Genomic DNA, 11,058 nt, shown 5'->3' on the forward strand with positions numbered 1-11,058 from the left:
AGCCAACTATTCTCTGGCTTGAGCCAATTATGTCCTTTGGCCTTGATAACTCCAAAGATGTACAGTTCGACATGCCAATCACTCGAAAGGCATTAATCTTCCACTGTTTTAATTTGACTGTTGATATTCCATCTTCAGACCCGAAGGTTGATAGGGATTTGTTAGAGTTTTACTTGGATTTTGCTCAACCTCAATACCAGACTTGGAGCTTAAAGAAGATAACCACCGTCAAGGTGATGAAGCCCTATTCAGCAAGGAAATTTATCAATGTCAAATTCAAGGTGACTAGAGGAACCGAAGGCTCAATTCACCATTTTTCCCTTGCTGATCTACCGAACCTCAACCCCCATGACTGGATACTTCTCAACAACATTCTTTTGTTAAATCCTCAGGAGTATCAGCCAATTATCGATCATGTCAAGCATATGCTTGTTTGCTACATACATGAGGTAGCGAAAGATGGACCAGGAAATTGCCTCTGCGATACACAAGCGACCAACGATCAAACCCATGAGCAGAGTTGGCAATGTTAATTCCATGATCAAGGGGAAGATTGATTCGAAGTATCACACGGTCATGTTCCTCAGGGGAGAAGGTCAAAAATGTATGTTCGCTCTTGTTGACAAACACCTCTTCTCGACGACTTGTCTTGAACACATCTTGGAGATAATACAGAGGTGCGACCAGAACAGTGCTGCTGATAAAAAGTTGTTCGTCGACATGTTGAGGTGGTACATTCTATTCCGACAGACTCTTCTTGCCATTATTCCTAGACTATTTAAAGTTATAAAGACGGTGAGACCTGCTCAGAAGAAATAATCTATCGCCTCATTTGACGCAAAGGGGAGATTGTTGAGTCTAGTGGATTGAGTTATGGGCTCAGTGCATAGCCTAGTTTAAACGTCGGTATTGGGCTTGTCCAGCCGTGCATTATTTTGTATTAGGTTTTAGTATATAAGTTGCATGCATGCAGGCTTAGAATACATCGCTTTCATTGTTTTCGTTTTCATTGCTTGTAAACCCTAGCTCGCCTCTACAGCGGAAGTTCTTCATCGAGCTCTGCTGAGGCATGACTCAATTTTGAATCATAAGCTCTTATTTGATTCTGTTCTGTGTTCTCTATTATATTTGTTATTAAACTGTTTGATTTCTTTTATCGTACTTGTGAACGATCTAAACGATCTAAGAGTTTTGAACTCATCAGTTCCCATGTCCTAGAGTGTCTTAACTTGATTAATAAGTTATTAATTGACTAATTAGATTACACATATTTCTATTATATAATAACTAGGATCATAGAGTCTGTTCAAGACTTCACTTGACACCTAGGAGTTCTTCTGGAAAGATGTCAGGAAATTCGTGTACGACTGCAATGTTCTGAATGTCCTTCGTTTCTTGGATCACATCGACCACATGCGCAAGGAATGCACGACATTCCTTTCACAAGAATTTCTCAGCTTGGATACTCGAGATGATATGAAGGTTCGTGTTGGGTTTGTCGCCATAAACTACTAAGGTTTCGCCAGATAGTAGATTAAGGCGAACAGCCTTTTCGTAACACATGATATCAGCACGATGAAGACTCAACCAATCCATGCCGATAACGACGTCGAAACTTTTAATTGAGACCGACATGAGATCGATCGAAAATGAATGGCTATCTAATGTTAGGGTACACCCTATGAATATACTACTAGTGCTCTCTGTCTTTCCATTAGCCATTTCTACAGTGAACGATTCATTAAGTGCTCGTGATTTTTGCTTAAGTAAATGAGCAAATTTTTGGTTCACGAAACTCCTCTCTGCTCCACTATCAAATAGAATGCATGCATAAGAGTTATCGAGGAGGAACGTACCAGTGACCATTATATGGTCGGCTACCGCTTCCTCATGGCTTATGGCCAGAACTCTTGCCGCTCCACTGGCAAACCCTGCCTTCGAGCAGTTTCTCTTGAAGTTGCCTACCTCGCCACATCCGTAACAAGTTTGGCCCGCTCCAGCACCGGGGGCTTGGTTGATTGGCTTCGCCAAAGCTTTACAGAAACGGGTTGTGTGCCCCTTCCCGTTGCAGTTCATACACTGCATTTCCCGGCATGCGTCGACGTGATGGAAGTTGCACTTGTTGCACTTAGGCAAACTTCCAGAGTACTGCTTTACCGGAGCAGCAGTGGAAGGTGCCATCACAGCATGTACTGCCACGACTTGCCTCTTCTTTCCAGCCTTAGCCTTCTTATTGTCATCCCAAAACTTCCGCTTGGGGTCAGCGGTTCTTGCAGGTTTTGAGATGGCCAGGGTAGTTGTTGCGGCCGGGGTACGAACCCCATGGTCTATGAGCCGCTGTGCTAATCGCTTGGCACTATCAAATGTAGTGGGGTGTGATGCCAAAACATTTCCCTGGTATGGTGGCACCAGCCCCTATATGTACCTCTCGGTCTTCTTTCCCTCTGAAGGAATCATGTTGGGATAGAGGGCCACCAGTTACCAGAACCTGACGGTGTAGGCGACTACGCTGGAGCCCATCATGGTTAGGCTCCATAGCTCTTCCTCCAGCTTTTGGATCTCGCCCCTCGGGAAGTACTCCTCAATCATGAGGTCTTTCAAAGTTTCCCAGTCCATCGCACTATCCACTATAAGAGATAGTGACTTAACATGGCCATTCCACCATGTTAGGGCTTTAGTTTCGAAGGTGCAAGCAGCGTACTCCGCCTTGCTCTCCTCAGGATAAGACCAGATTTCAAAAATCGTTTTGGTTTTCTCAAACCATTACAAGAGGGCAATGACTCCGCCAGTCCCCTGGAAGGACAATGGCTTGCAGTTGGTGAAGTCCTTGTATGAGCACTCTTTCAAGCGCACCGGGATTTCACCATGAGTTGACAGGACAGGGGTTCCTCCTCTAGTGGAACCAGATGAATGATACTGAGCCATGGCTGTAGCCACAGCTGCAGCTACAGCAGCATTTAAGGTTGTCATGTCGAACTGAGGAGTAGTTGGTTGAGGATGTGGAGGAGGTGGTGTTTCGTTATTGAGGTTTCTCCTTGGGTTTCTGCGAGGCGGTATCTTTGATCTATAGTTTATGAAGATGAAAATATTGATATGATTTCAATGGAAGAATTGATGAGAATGACTCATGGACTAACTCTCCATAGCCCAATGATACGATTGAATGGAAATCTAGAACTAATAGATGATCACATTTGGATAATAATTCCCATAAGATTAGGTACTTATCAATATTACTGGAATTACAGATGTAATAAGTTCGGGAAAAATGTCCAACTGAAAGAGGCCTTACATCAACCAAAATGGGAAAATTTTGACAGCATTACAACCTAACCAAGACCTAACAGGCCTATGATTTACAAAGATAGGGAATTAGACGAGAGTTTTACATAACTAGGTTATATCCAAAAGAGAGAAGTTTATGAGAATCTATCGGCGACGAGAACTACCAGAGTGAGTTCTTGATCTCGACAGAAGATGTTCTATGTCACTCATGTGCCTATCAGCTCTTGCTTGCTGAGCTCGAAGTTCCCTGACTTCAGCTCGCGTTTCAGTGAGTTCCCTTTGAAGAGTTGCATTGTGAACCAGAGCCCTTTCGTAAGCAGACTCTAGCTGACGAATGCGGACAGTTTTGACACCAGAGTTGGCATCCATTTCCATGACTCCATCGATGGCTGCTCGACCCTGCTCAACATTACGAGCTATTCTGCGAACCATGACGGGCAGAGCTCGATCAGCAGAGCCACCTTCGCTGAGGTTGTAAAAGCTTCGGTCCCCACAGTAAGGTAAGGGTTGACCCTACTCGTCGCTCTAGCAGTTCAGGTTGGTTGCCTACAAGGTTGTGGGTCCTTGAAATGTTGGGTGAGGGTTGTTGTTAGGGGATTGACCTACTGGTGGTAGGTTGTTAACTTATGGTTCTGAGTCAGAACCATCAGAAAAGCCTTCAGCTTCATAATCATCCAAAGGAATTGGGTGATCATCTTCTAGTTCCTCTTCTAGCCATCCTGCATTGCAGTGGTTGGGATAGTACGGGTCTTCGGGAAGGTGGAATCCAGCCATTAAATCTATGCGAGAAGGGAGGTATAAGAATCTAGCACATAAGTAACTTATAGTAATGCAAAATATTGCTCTAGTATTTTAAGTTTAGGTTCTATTGTTCTCATTGTGGTATTGTGGGTAAGTTTTTAGACTTGTTGCAACCTCACAACCACACATAGGCACATGCTAGTCAACCCTCGGAGAATATAGTTGATCAGGCTTATATCTTCCAAGTTTCGACTATATGTCTCTAAGTCTACTTGTGTTGTCCAACAATCGTAATACTTTTGTACTGTCTTAGTGACATTGATTTTAGTATGAATGCAGGCACGTATACTTAATTAAATATTTTAAATATTTAAAGTATAAACTCTCTATCAGAGTATTTTAATCCCAAAGTATTTATAGTTAGTATATCTTTTATGCGTTGATATACTCAATTCACTATAAACAGTGCTCTGATACCAATCTGTCACACCCCAAAACCATGAATGGCGGAAACATTCTGGGGAGGAGGACGTCATGTACAGTATCAGAAACAATGAATAATAGTAAACAAGCAACAACATCATCCATTACATTAATAATATAATTTCATACATGTGTGTTCTGTCAAAGTTATAGACACCAAAATATATATATCAAAATAAAAGACGAGTCTTGAACGAACTCCATCTTCTCAAAAGCCTGGCACCTGTTCCTGTCTATTGGGGACCTCAGAATAAAAGTTATTTTGAAAGCGAGTATCAGCTTAAAGCTGGTGAGATCATAAGTATATTAATGTCTGTCTTTGTATGAAAGCAATTGTAAGATGTTTTGTACAATGTTTTGTAAAATTTTTGAACTCTCCTAGAAAACCCTATGTTTCCTACTAACTGCAGCGTTCTACCAAGGCATCTAGTGTCTGTGCGTGTGTCTCTTGTTAGAGTGCATGTTTTCCCAATTCTAACTATCATTTATCAAAAATATAGTTCTTACATTACCGTGCATCGTGTGAATATTCACGAAGTGAATGTTATGGGAAAATATCAAAGTACCGTAGTATTTGTAATAAGTGACTACCGCTGTACTAACTACCATAAAACAAAAGGTGTTGAATGTAACATGTGATCGACCTGTATCCTGCTACCGACTCTAGTAAAACGACGATGTAAGACGTCGTAAGAAATGACATTTGGCACCCGTAGACTTGCAAGTCCCACTGTAGCGAGCAGCAAGGTGTAGGATAGTCAATCCAGTATAGATCTATAGGCAAACTCATACGCTCCCCAATTAAGGAGATTCGGGATACAAAAACGGTCATGGCAGGAAGTGCCATGACCCGCTTAATGGTTCACATAACTGCATAAATGTACATGTAATTAATGTGCTAACTGAAAAGTGTACTCTCTCTCTGTCTAGCCTGTATGTACTGAAATGTTCTGCGTGTGCTAGCTGTAATGCATGTTCTCTCTATCTAGCATGTATAGAAATGTATTGTGTGTACTAGTTGTAATGTATTTTCTCTCTATCTTGCATGTATAGTAATGTATTGTATGTATTACTCGTACTAACTCAAGAATGAACTGACTCATTTTATGTTTCATTGTTCTAGTAATAGTAATTGTATCTTCCTGTGCTACCCCTATGGTATCTTACTAGTAATGTAACTGGTACGTATGAACATGGAAGTATACCCTTGCTACCCAAGGATATTGAACTATCTCGAAGAACCTTTATGACTATATATGTACACATGATATATAAGTAATAATTAAACGACCTTCGGACGGATACCCGATACCTTACCAGACCACATCCCAACGGGGAAAAGGAAATAAAGCGGGCAGGCCTTCCTAAGCCTTTTAAACATTGCTTATATAGCTATACATACATAGACATGAAATTGATAATAAGTATAAAAGAACTTAGGTAGAAGTATTTGATAAGTAACAGAGTTTGTAAAACAGTTTGAAGCAAAACAGTTTGATAAACAATTTGAATAGTAAGAAAACCACTGGTTTTGTAGTTATTAATCACAAGTGGTTGATGTAATAACTATAAGTATTTAACTTGTATCCCCCCCCCCCCATAAAAGCATTTAAAAACATTTAAACCATTGATTAATGGCTATGAACTCACCTGTAGTGAGTGGTACGGATGTACTGAAGATGTAGGATCCTAGGTGTCAAGTGAAGTCTTGAACACACTCTATGATCCTAGTTAACATATAATCACACATATATGTACCCAATTAGTTTTAAACTACTAATTTAAAATGTTAAGACCTCCTAGAACATGCTAAACACCTTATATAAGTGTTATTAGCCCTAAGGATTGCATCTAAGTTGTTGTAGGACAAGGCTAGTGGGTTTAGGGTTCCAAAGGACCCCATTCTTTAGTTTACTCTCCAAGAACCATACAACAATGAGTTTACGATCGTAAACTCTTGAGTTTACGATCGTAAACTCTTGAGTTTACGACCATAAGCTCCTAAGCCTTATTTTATTTGGTGTTTTGAAGTCTTACTTTTCCCTAAAAGCATTTCCACTTGCTGGTTTAGTCCTTGGAAGGGTTTAGGGCATCAATACACTCCTTTGAGGAGTTTACGGCCCCAAGGCCATTTCCTTTTGGTTTTACTACCGTAAACCCATATGGAAAGTGGTATTTTTATGTTTTCAAGTCCTATGCTCATCTAGGATAGGGTTTAGACATTTATCTAAGGCTAATGAAGGCCTTAGGCACACTTTGGTACCCTTATTTGATGTTTACGGCCCAAGAACCAAAACCCTTAGAGATTACGAAAATAATCTCTCATGGGTATGGTGTTTATGGTGCTTTCAAGTTCTACACACATTAGGGTACGATCCTAGCATAGTTTCATTGCAAAAGGAAGGGACCTAGGCACTCATTTGGCCCTTAAAGAAGGGTTTACGGTCCAAGATGTTCTTGGGCCGTAAACTCTTTGATCTTAATGTTTCCATGTGATTTCTAGGTTATTAGACACATAACAACCTCGATAACACACCTAGATAGAAGTACTCACGTTTTTGGACGAAAGGCCGAAGATCTGTGAGAGAGAAATTGGCTTTTCTCTAGTTGGAAATGGAACAAATGAATAAATATGGCTCAGAATCATATATATACTCCTGGGGTTTTTGGCAGAAAATATTTTTATTCAGGCAGTGAACTCTAATATCATGAAGTTTTGGAATAATAGATTTGCACAAAACACTAGTGCATCCTCTCTCCTGATATCTCTTTAAGTGTAAATCCTGAAATACTCAAACTTGTACCAAAAGTCTGAAAATTTACTACAACTGTTCTAACTTCCATTGACTTGATATTGTTTGTACATAATAGAAATTTCAGGTTGTCACATAAGATATGAGCTGTGAAGCTCTTAGGTCCTATAAGGTCGTCTTAATGAATTTAGATGTTAGCTTTTTGGCGAACTCGAAGAGTGTGTGGATGAACTCGGCGAGTTGGATCGGTTTCTTCCCGACTTTGCAGACTAATGGAGAAACTCGGTGAGTTGAAGGACAACTTGACGAGTTGGGTCAACTCGGGTCGTTGAATTTGACTTTTACTTTAGTCTTTGACCAAGTTTAATCTATAAGGGCTTTTGGGCATTTTGATTTGTATTTAAGGAAATCTTTTCTGTTTAATGGTTGAGTAGAGTCGATATTTGGAGTCAGGATCTGTTCAGCTATCATTCCGTATTCGAGTCTAAGGCACCAAGGCCGACACTTGTTGATTATGTTGACATACTTATTGTTTTTGTGATACTTATATGTGCATGTATATGTAGGCTTATCGGGCGGGGCCCGTATTGTGAGTGTGGGCAGGGCCCATATCTCTTTGGGCGGGGCCCGAATCTCAATGGGCGGGGCCCATTTTATAAGTATGGATGGGGACCATATCTCCTTGGGCGGGGCCTGTTATGTGTTATGTTGGTATGTGGTATCTTTGGGAAACTTGCTAGGCTTTGTGCTTGCAGTTTGTAGTTTATGTTTCAGGCACTTTCAGTTCCAAGGGGAAGAGCTCAGGCTGACCGCATCGCACACACACCACAAACATTATGTGTTTCATATTTACTCTGATTTAGATACACTGTTTTTGATGACATGTATGATTGATGTTTGAGAACACTATTTATATAGTATAAAACAAAATTTTTGGGACCATATTTTTGGATGTTTCATCGTGCCTCTGATGGTTCACACCCAAACCCTAGCAAGTTGGAGGCTTAAGAGGAGAGAGAGTAAGAGGAAGGAAATATATGAATTCTATCTTTAGAATGAAGTGATTTCGAATAGCATAACCCAAGGGGGTTTATATAGGTGATAGGGAGGCTAAGGATAAGGCATGTTCCTTTTAGATAACCCTAATCATTTTGCTTTCCCCCTAAGGCATCCAAGTTTCCTTGAAGCCCAAGAAAAGCTCTAGAAGGCCTCTAAAACACCTCTAGACCCTCCTTCCCCCCCCCCCCCACACACACACACACACTTAAGAGAGGTAAAAGAATTGGTCAATGTTTTACTTTTGAACATCGTCACCTTTAGTCCTTCCACTTTTAATTAATCCAACTAATCTCAAAATTAATTTCAATTAATTTCTGATTGATTTTTTAATTAAACATCCTATTTATAATTAATATATTATTCTCATAATATATTAATAGATAATTTATTTTGATTTCTATTTAATTTATTAAGCATATAAAAAGTTAATAAATCAGTCTCTCTCTCTCTAAAAAACATTCCAGTCAATTACTAGGTTTGAGGGCAACCCAAAAGAACTTCGCTAATAATTCAAGATTATACTAATTTATATATTGGCTTAGACGCCAAATCTAACACTTACGATATGCTTCCCAAAATGACCCTATCCCATCATCTACAAAGAAATTTATACAAATTACGACACAAGGACAATGAAATTGATTAGAGTATACAAAAGTGTTGGGAGGAAACTTGTTGAAATGATGACCAATGTAATGTTAAGTTAGTCAAAACGCAAAAGGTTATTTTGGAAAAAGGATGTTTGGTCATGTCCTAAGTCCTAATATTCCATTTTATTGTATATTGAAGGTGTATTCAAAATTTTATACAAAAATTACCCTAACAAAGAATTACATTTTCCTCATTATATCCTTGTAGCAAATAATAAGTTACACCAAAGTCAAAAGCAAATATGTAGACAAATCTTTTAATTCATGTAGATAATAAACAATGATTAATTGTAATTAAGTTAATAGATTAGAAAAAATATGTTGTACTACATTTGGCACACATTGGGCTCGAACTATGTTAATAGGACAAAAGTGTCACTTTTTTCCTACTCAAGAAAAAAAAAGAACCAATGTAGGAGATAAACTTGCATCTGAGGAGGCTTGCTTCGAAACATATCCACTAAAGCGTAGTTTTTAACCCCCCTTTTATAGACATGGTTATATACCAAGCTATTGATACACATTCTTTTTTTTTCATACATCACATCACATGTATGTAATAGAGTAGCGGATGGTTGGGGATCCCCAAATTGGCCTATCAATTAAATCAAATATGAATATTTACTAACTTCACTATATGGAGGATGTGTTACATAGGTTTATATGAGTATTCTTTTCATAATTTTGTATGACATATCTTGAAAATGATTTTGGATTTGAAGTCTAGCATTCAGTATAAATTAGTTGTTGCTGCCAAGGAGCAATATAATTATGGACACTTGCCACAAAAGGTATGTATAACGAACCTATTAATACATATTAGATTCCATTTTTGACATATATTTTTCTTTGCTAGTGGGTAATAAGTACATACTGAATTTATGTATTTTTCATCCTTATCAACGATCATTAGTTCTAAATATTCTTTTGAAGTACTCCAAAGGTAAAAAGTATTCTCAGACATATGGTTACCATTGTTCTCTTTATAATTGTTTCTACCAAGAATAGGATTATGTAATCTGCAAGTGAGAGGATATAAGCACCATTAGCAATATTCCCTTTCATTTAACAGAATCATCCCACTTATTTCACAACCCTTTTATGAGTGTTAGTAAAAAAGAAAACCAAATAAATGAAGTGGATTAATGTTCTTACATTTGGAATTTGAAGAAGGAGCATATATAATAAGCTAAATTGATAAATCGGAACCGACATGAAAAGAAATGATAGAAATTAAAACAATACTAAATAGAATATGGAGAAGACGCATATAAATAGACAGAAAGAAGACACAAAAGGGCAGAATTAGAAATATACAAATTCCCCAATTGTAGATCCTTCATAATTAACACTTACAAAGAAGGTCAATGAATTGGATTTGTTAGAAGAATACAATCTTACCTTTGGTTTCTCCACTGATCATAAACATGAGATTATTTTAGGAAACAACAAAGATGAAGCTCAAAATTTGAAACCTAATTTCATCAGAGAGGATGGGTGGATGACTAAAGAAGAAGAAGATATAGAAAATTACAGAAGAGAGGAGCGGCGGTAGCCTCACCACAGGTGTTACAAACACTTCAGGCACATACATCCTCAGCCTCCCTCTCCTCTATTTCATAACTTCTTGATCCAAATGACTATTCTCAATAACGAAAAGAAATTAGAAGAAGAACGACGTTGAAGAAGAAGGGAAAGTGTGTACATAGGTGGAGTGAGGCGGTACAAACGATTAATTGCAAGAAGAAAGCGGTGAGCCAACAATTTAGTCAGAGCCAAATAGATGAATCAGGATTATGAATATTAATGCTCATAATTTGAACTCTTTTTAATCTATATATAATATTTGATTTGTCCAAAACGGCTTAATGATAAATTTTTAAGAAGTGGTTCATATTCTTTTTTATTCCTGTTTGAACTATTCTCTCTCTCTCTCTCTCTCTCTCTCTCTCGATATATATATATATATATATATATATATATATATATATATATACACACACACACATAGTCTTTTAGAGAACCAACAAAATGAATCATTAGATGAATAAAAAATAAGATGATTCACAAGAAAACATTCCTACAAA

Source organism: Lactuca serriola, chromosome 3 (genome assembly GCF_051521515.1).
Source record: "Lactuca serriola cultivar US96UC23 chromosome 3, Lser_US96UC23_V15, whole genome shotgun sequence".
Taxonomy (NCBI): Eukaryota; Viridiplantae; Streptophyta; class Magnoliopsida; order Asterales; family Asteraceae; genus Lactuca; species Lactuca serriola.